Below are 7,820 nucleotides of genomic sequence, written 5' to 3' on the forward strand. Positions count from 1 at the left end.
TCATAGAGTTACACTGCACGGAAACAAGCTCTTCAGCCCACCAAGCGCACACTGAGCATCAAACACCCATTTACCCCAGCACTATTTCCAGCTCATCAACTCCTTTCAGATTTTAGAGGCAGCTCAGAGGCACAGGTGGTAGAGCTAGTGCCTCGCAGTGCCAGAGACTTGGGTTTGATCCCAACCTCGGGTGCTGTCTGCTTGTAGTTTGCACGTTCCTCCCGGTGACCCGGTTTTGTCCCACATCATCAAGACGGGTTTGTAATTTATTTGAGCTCCGTGACTCAGTGAAGTGGATAAGAAAGTGGAATAACATAGAATTAATGCGAACAGGTGATCGATCGATGGTCATCGTAGACTCAGTGGGCTTTGGGCCGTTTTCCATGCCACATCTTTCAATCAATCAATTAATGTTACCAGTCGCCCACACACTGGGAGAACTTACTGTGGCTCACTTGCTTTCTTTTAAGATTTGGGAGAAAACCGTGCTGATGAGTGAAACCTGCTCATCATAGGGAGAAAATGCAAACTCCACAAAGACAGCACCTGAGAGACTAAGAGCCAGTTTGCTGGATTTGTGAAGCTACAACTCCACTAAATATAACAGTACACTACCCATTTAGCATAAAATGGGCCAGGCGATCAGGCGATCATGTAAAAGAGTGCTAGTGTACTAAACGTACTAGTTTCACAGTCGTCCTGTTGAGTTGCACTGTCTGTAAAACTCATTATCATCTAGCCCACAGCCAACAATGGACCATTGTGGGTTCCACCTTTCCTTCATCATCATTACTTTTTGCATGTTTTCATTCATTTGTTCTATATCTCTCTATATCACGGTCTATATTTTTTGTTTTCATTTCCCCAACTCTCAGTCTGAAGAAGGGTCTCTACCCGAAATGTCACCAATTCCTTTTCTCCAGAGAAGCTGCCTGACTCGTGGAGTTACTCCATCTTTTTGTGTCTATCTTTGCTTTAAGCCAACATCTGCAGCTCCTTCCCACACATGTAACGGAGAAATGTAGAAACAAAGAACGACAGATACTGGTCTATACCAAAGATAGACACAAACTACTTCAGTCGTCAGGCAGCACCTCTGGAGAAAAAAGACGGGTGACATTTCAGGTCGGGTCCCTTCTTCATGGATTCTGACCTGAAACATCACCCCTCCTTTTTCTCCAGAGATACTGCCTGACCTTCTGGGTTACTAAGGAACTTTGTGTTGATCTTTTATAAGAGAGAAATATTTGTCTTTAGCCACCAACACTTAATGTAGATAACATTAACAGCTGCCAGTTTTGTTCTTCTCTGTAAATGACCTGCTGGAGTAACTCAGCAGGTCAGGCAGCATCTGTGGAGAACATGGATATGTGATGCCGGGGATCCTTCTTCAGATTGATTCACTCTGCTGAGTTACTTCAGCACTTTGTGTCATTTCACCTTAAAATAAATGCCGATGCTGCTGGTCTGCACCAGTCGCGTTGAAGCAGTTGTTGTTGTGGCTCACGTTGTAGTTCCTGGTTTAGAACAAGAGAGCAAGAAATAGTGAAAAGTCTATGAAACTCTGACAGCAAGTAAGTAGTGAATAGTCAATTATGACAATTGACAAATGATGTTGAAGAAAATATATACAATTGTATGAGAGAGTATTGGGGTATTGGAGATAATGACTGAAGGGGAATGTAAAAACTAAAGGTTTGGGAGATGACTGCAAAATAATGTGGTACATCTTATTTATACATGGTGGTCATTTTAAAATCCCCTAAATCTCCAATTGAAATAATTGATCTAACCAAAGGACAGTTTACCATTAAAACTCTTGCATTATTTTTAAGAAAGGGTGATCTTCATAGACAGAACATTTTTCACAGATTGAAACATTATGTGGTTGAACTTATTCAGCTATGCCAGTCATTTTAAAATTCTTCTAAATCTCCAAAAGAGATCCTCGATTTAACCAAAGGACAGCTTAGCACTTGTGCCTATCTTGCCATTAACACTCTTGTGTTGTTTATAAGAAAAGGCGATTTTAACAAAATCAGACACTAGTCAGCTGATTTACCAAAGAACTGTGCCACACAGTGGTAGATGCTGGTTCTTACTCTTGTTTTGTCAAATGGTAAAGGACAAATCATAAGCTGAAACCACACGGGGAAGGTAAATCAACCACTGTCTAGTGTTCAGTACAAAACCAGAGAAAAATTATGTGCGACCCCAAAATGCACACGGAATGAGTGAAACACAACATTTTTAAAGTAATATAATTCTGCAAAATATTGCATTGATTTCCTTAGCTCACATTATTATGCAATAACTAACTGATTCCCACCTTGCTGCCAGCTTTCTGTTAATGACTCATTCGTAATTCCCTTATACGTTCAGTATGTGGGCTCACTCAAAGAAGTGTCCACCTGATGATAAACCTCAAAATTAGGCAGAAATGATGGATTGAATTCTGATTCTTTGAAGCTGATAACCAATGCCTTCATGTTTTGGGAAATAAGAAAATTGAAGAGACAGATGATTAAAGCACATGCTATATTTTTTAAGAAATGTTGGTACGTCCCATTCAAAAAGCAGAATGTCTATCCTTGGACTTGATTTGCACGTCCAAAAAAAACATATTGAAAACATATTGCTCTTTTCCTCTAGTGTTAGCCTGCAAGCATTGAGGAACATTCAGAGTAGATGTTTTTCTGAAACCCCACTGAATTGTCTCAAATAACAGGGATTTTTTTTGTGGTTATAATGAGGGTCAAAGGGTTTTAACAGTGAAATGAAGGCTTGACCCCTGAATTAAGGGTCATTTAGCATTCCTTATATGGTCTCTATTCAGAACTTACACACACAAACACACGCACACACACACACACACACACACACACACACACACGCACACACACACACACTGGTTGCAATGTGAACTTTAATGCGAGTATGGGAAAGATTTTTTTATTAATAGCTTTCTGGTTTTGTTCTAACATGTTCCTATCTTATTTCAGCCTGAGAACTAGTCCGGGGAGAAACACGATGCAAAAACAAAGGGATATGTTGCTGCTCCTCCAGCGTTGTCGTGCCTACATTCAAGAGCAACTTTTTGGATGGAGCACAATATGCAAGGGGGGAGGGGAGGTGAGGAAACATTGTAAAGCTTTGTCTCCTTTAAGATGTTATTGTCTTGTCAATCTATTAGTTCGTTGAATTTGAACAAAAGCAAGCACACAAAAGAATACAGGAAGGTTTGAATGGAAGCTACACATTTTGGGAAAGAAATGGGAACTTGGAGGGAGGTAATTTATAAAAACCTAAAACCCATCAAGATCAAAATAGTGAAAGTTGAGAGCTACATTTGCTGGTGTGATGATCTGTAAAATACTTTCTTCTTCCTTTGTAAGTTGGCAACAGAAGTAAAAGGTACAGATGGTTCATGAGAAGGTCAGATTCATGATAGCACATTCTGATGACAGACGAACATTTTTCTTTCCTGTGCTGGCTGTAAATATTTGATCTTGGCCTAAGATTGTGAGTTATTACTGAGTGCCCCATGTGAAACGTTGTACATTTTCATAACAGGAATTTATTTTCTGGGTTGGGCAGGGGAAAATTGTTTTGTGACTTTACAGAGTAGTACTTTGTTTATTCTGTTTTATAGGTTTCTTTATCTTCCAATTGAGGAATTCATAGTGATGGCTGTCTTCTGTACTGAACTGGAAAAGACAAAGGGGAGGGATGGGTCTTAGTCAGGGTATCATCATGAAAAAAGCCTTGCAAAGATTTTACACAGAGGGTGTTGAGTGCTTGGAACGCGCTGTCGGAGATGATGGTGGAGGGAGATTGCGAAAGTGGCATTTAAGAGACTCTTGGATAGGCATATTCAGTATGTCAGAGAGGACTCCCTTGAAATTCTACAGGTGTGCAGAAGAGAGCTATATTGACTGGTTGCATCACAGTTTGGTTCGGCAACTGGAACGCACAGGAGTGAAGAAGACTGTAAAAGGTGGTGAACACTGCCCAGTCCATCACGACTAAACTCCCCACCATCGAAGGCCTCAAGAAGGCAGCCAGCATCATCAGAGACCCACACCATCTTCATTTCACTCCTGCCATTGGGAAGAGGATATTGGAGCCTGAAAACTGTAACGTCCAGGTTCTGGAACAGCTTCTTCCCAACAGCCATCAGACTATTAAAGCACTAATCTCTAAATAAGCTCTGAACTACACAGACTTGGGGCATTGTTTTTGCCTTTTTGCACTATTATTGCTCTTATTTCTTTGTTTGTCTGTTTTTATGTGTATGTATGTATATATGTGTGATATATGTATACATATATATATATTTCATTTATTATATTGTGACGCAAAGGGTCTATTTCTATACTGTTCCATGTACTGTGTTGTAATACACTTTACTGACTTAAAAGCAATGGAAACACATAAATATGAATATGTTAAAGCTGACATGCCAATCTCGTTCTGTAGAAACAAGGAACTGCAGATGCTGGTTTACAAAAAAAGACACAAAGTGTGGCAAGAAGTAGGTAAACATAGGCAAGGGGGGACTCTGATAGGCAGATGGTTGGTCAAATGCTAGGGATAAAAGAAAAAAATACCTATAATTTTCCACCAGAGTTGCTGCCTGACCCGTTGAGTTACTCCAGCACTTGCGGTAGAGTTTCTGCCTTAGAGTGCCAATGACCTGGGTTTGATCCTGACTACAGGGTGGTGTCTGTCGGAGTTTGTACATTGTCCCTGTGACCTGCGTGGGGTTTCTCTGGAATCTCCGGTTTTTTCCCCACACTCCAAGGATGTACAGGTTTGTGGGTTAATTGGCTTGTTATAATTGTAAATTGACCCTAGAATGTGTGGGATATCGTTAATGTGCGGGGATCGCTGGTCCGCGTGGACTTGGTGGGCTGAAGGGCCTGTGTCCATGCCGTATCTCTAAACTAAATTAAACAAGACACTTTGTGTCTATCTTTAGAATGAACAGGGCTCTGTTCCAGAACACTGTGCTGTACTGCTCAGCCACGTATCTCAGGGCTGGCGTGCAGCAGTGGTTAAAAGCACTTACACTTAGTGAGATGTAAACTATAATACCCCTACGAATTCTTCAATTGTGAGGATCAACAATCGTGGAACTGGGCCATGGCTGCAAGTTTCAGACCTTCACAAGGAATAGAGAACAAAGGGAGGGTGGAATGGGGCGCTGGCTCAGCTGTAGAACCAGGTTTGATCCTGACTGCAGGTGCTGTCTGTATAGATTTTGTAGGTTCTCCCTGTGACTGCGTGGGTTTTCTCCGGGAGCTCCGGTTTCCTCCCAAATTCCAAAGACATTCAGGTTTGTAGGTTAAACAGGTTTGTGGCTTTGGTAAATAGTCCCTAGTTTGCAGATTGGAACTAGTGAATGGGTGAACGTTGGTCGACGTGGACTCTGTGGGCCAAAGGGCTTGTTTCCACGCTGTACTATAAACAAAACTAAAAAAAGCACAGGAGAAATTAGCAGTGTAACACAGCAGAGAAAGATAAATTAATGGATTTGTTCATGGGACCTTTCATCGCCCGGCATGGCTTAAAATCGGCCGGTGGAGACTTCAACATCGGGAACCTCGATCGCTTCGATTCAGCGGTTTGATTATAAGCCGCGCCGGGTGATGAAAGGCCCTACAAACGGTTCAGCTCTTAGAAAGCGTCTGATACCCACTTGAATCTTTCGAAAGCTACAACGTGATGAATGCAAATAAAGCCAAACAGAAGAACCAACTTTGGTGGGGAGAGAGAGAGAGAGATGGGGAATAAAATACTAAATGACGTGAGTGATCGTGAATGAGGGACTTACCTGCAAGCCAGCCAAGAAACCCGTTCGACTGGAGCCCTTAATGACCTGACCCATTTAAATGTGATACCCATATAAATCATTTCCATCAACCTATACATCCAATTAGTTCAAATAGTAATTGTACCCGCATCAGATAGCTTTAAGAAATTCTCTGTGAATACCTTCAGTAATACTTGAAGGTCAAAACACAATTGGTGACACGTTGTGTTAATACGATGTTAATAGAAACATTTAACAAGCACTTAACAGTGACATCCCCACTGTCTCATGGAAAGCGGAGATTTAAATTGATTTTTATTCTCCGAATTTCAAAATCCAGATTACAAATCATGGGAGGGATTGTCCCCCACCTCTCAAAACACGGGAGGGTCATGTGAAGTCAAGCAGACAGTGAAGAAAGCCAGTTGGTCTTATTTTGAGAGCATTTGAGTTTAGGAGCAAAGAGGTCCTACTGCACTTGTACAGGGCCCTGGTGAGACCGCACCTGGAGTATTGTGTACAATTTTGCTTTCCTAATTTGAGGAAGGACATTATTGCTATTGAGGGAGTGCAACGTAGGTTCACCAGGTTAACTCCCGGGATGGTGGGTCTGACGTATGATGAAAGAATGGGTCAACTGGGGTTGTATTCACTAGAATTTAGAAGGATGAGAGGATATCTTATAGAGGATTGGGCAGGGTAGTTGCAGGATATTCCCGATGTTCCGGGAGTCCAGAACCAGGGGTCACAGTTTAAGAATAAGGAGTAGGCCATTTAAAACTGAAATGAGGAAAAACCTTTTCACCCAGAGAGTTGTGAATCTGTGGAATTCTGCCACAGAAGGCAGTGGTGGCCAATTCGCTGGATATTTTCAACAGAGAGTTAGATTTAGCTCTTAGGGCTAAGGGAATCAAGGGATATGGGGAAAAGCCAGAACGGAGTACTAATTTTTGATGATCAGCCATGATCGTAATTAATAGTGGTGCTGGCTCAAAGGGCCGAATGGCCTACTCCTGCACCTATTTTCTATGTTTCTATGCTTCCATGTAGTTGGAAGGAACTGCAGAAGCAGGTTTACTCCAAAGATAGACACAAAATGCTGGAGTAACAGAGGGTCAGGCAGCATCTCTGGAGAAAAGGAATAGTTGACATTTCGGGTCAAGACACTTATTCAGGAGGGTTTTTACCCGAAATGTCTCCTATTCCATTTCTCCAGAGATTCTGCCTGACCCGCTGAGTTACTCCAGCATTTTGTGCCCATATCCCTCCATTTTCTTCATCTATCTAAGAGCCTCTTGAACCCACTATCGTTTCTGCCTCCACCACCACCTCTGCTAGTCCATTCAAGGTTCCCATCACCTTCTGTGTAAAAAGGTTTCTATGCACATTTCCTTAAAACTTTACCCCTCACTTTAAACGTATGCCCTCGAGTCTTTGACATTTCCACTCTGGGAAAAATGTTCTGTCTACACTATCTATGCCTCTCTTCATTTTATATGTTTCTATCAGGTCTATCTCAGCCTCCGGCATTCCATAGAAAACAATCCCAAATCTGTCCAACCTCTCCTTGGAGTTAATTACTAAAGAAGTACGTTAATGACCAGATAGTACTTTTCAGTAACGTCGAGTGAGGGGATAAATAGTAGCAGTGGATGGACCATTTACTTGTAGTGAATGGGTATAATGTACCTATTTGCGCATCTGTTTATGGTTCTGTAAGGCATATATTTGAATGGCCAAATACAGCCTTTTGGGATAGTGCAGTGGCTGTCAATGAACATCCTGGTCAAGCCCTGTTGTTCTTAGCATGGCTGTGGAACAATGAATCTAATCCCAGTCACAGGCTGTTTCAGTTCAGTGAAGCAGGGTGGCCCCCTGCAGCCTGCAAATCTCTCACACCAAGGAGAGCATTTTTATTTAAGGACACCAGCCTCAGGAATATGTTATTCAGCCCCTCATACTTGTTCCTCTATGGGATCGCAGCTGATGGTGCATCGAAACCCAC

General features: G+C 41.9%; 1 long non-coding RNA gene across 1 annotated transcript; it reads left to right on the plus strand.

The window, feature by feature from the left end:
• Window positions 1-1,327: 1,327 nt before the first annotated feature.
• On the plus strand, window positions 1,328-4,205 carry LOC129699671 (uncharacterized). Its single transcript, XR_008723904.1, has 3 exons — window positions 1,328-1,574; window positions 3,003-3,132; window positions 3,653-4,205. It is a non-coding gene; the product is annotated as an uncharacterized LOC129699671 (long non-coding RNA).
• Window positions 4,206-7,820: the final 3,615 nt, after the last annotated feature.

Source organism: Leucoraja erinacea, chromosome 8, assembly GCF_028641065.1.
Source record: "Leucoraja erinacea ecotype New England chromosome 8, Leri_hhj_1, whole genome shotgun sequence".
In the NCBI taxonomy this organism is placed as follows: Eukaryota; Metazoa; Chordata; class Chondrichthyes; order Rajiformes; family Rajidae; genus Leucoraja; species Leucoraja erinaceus.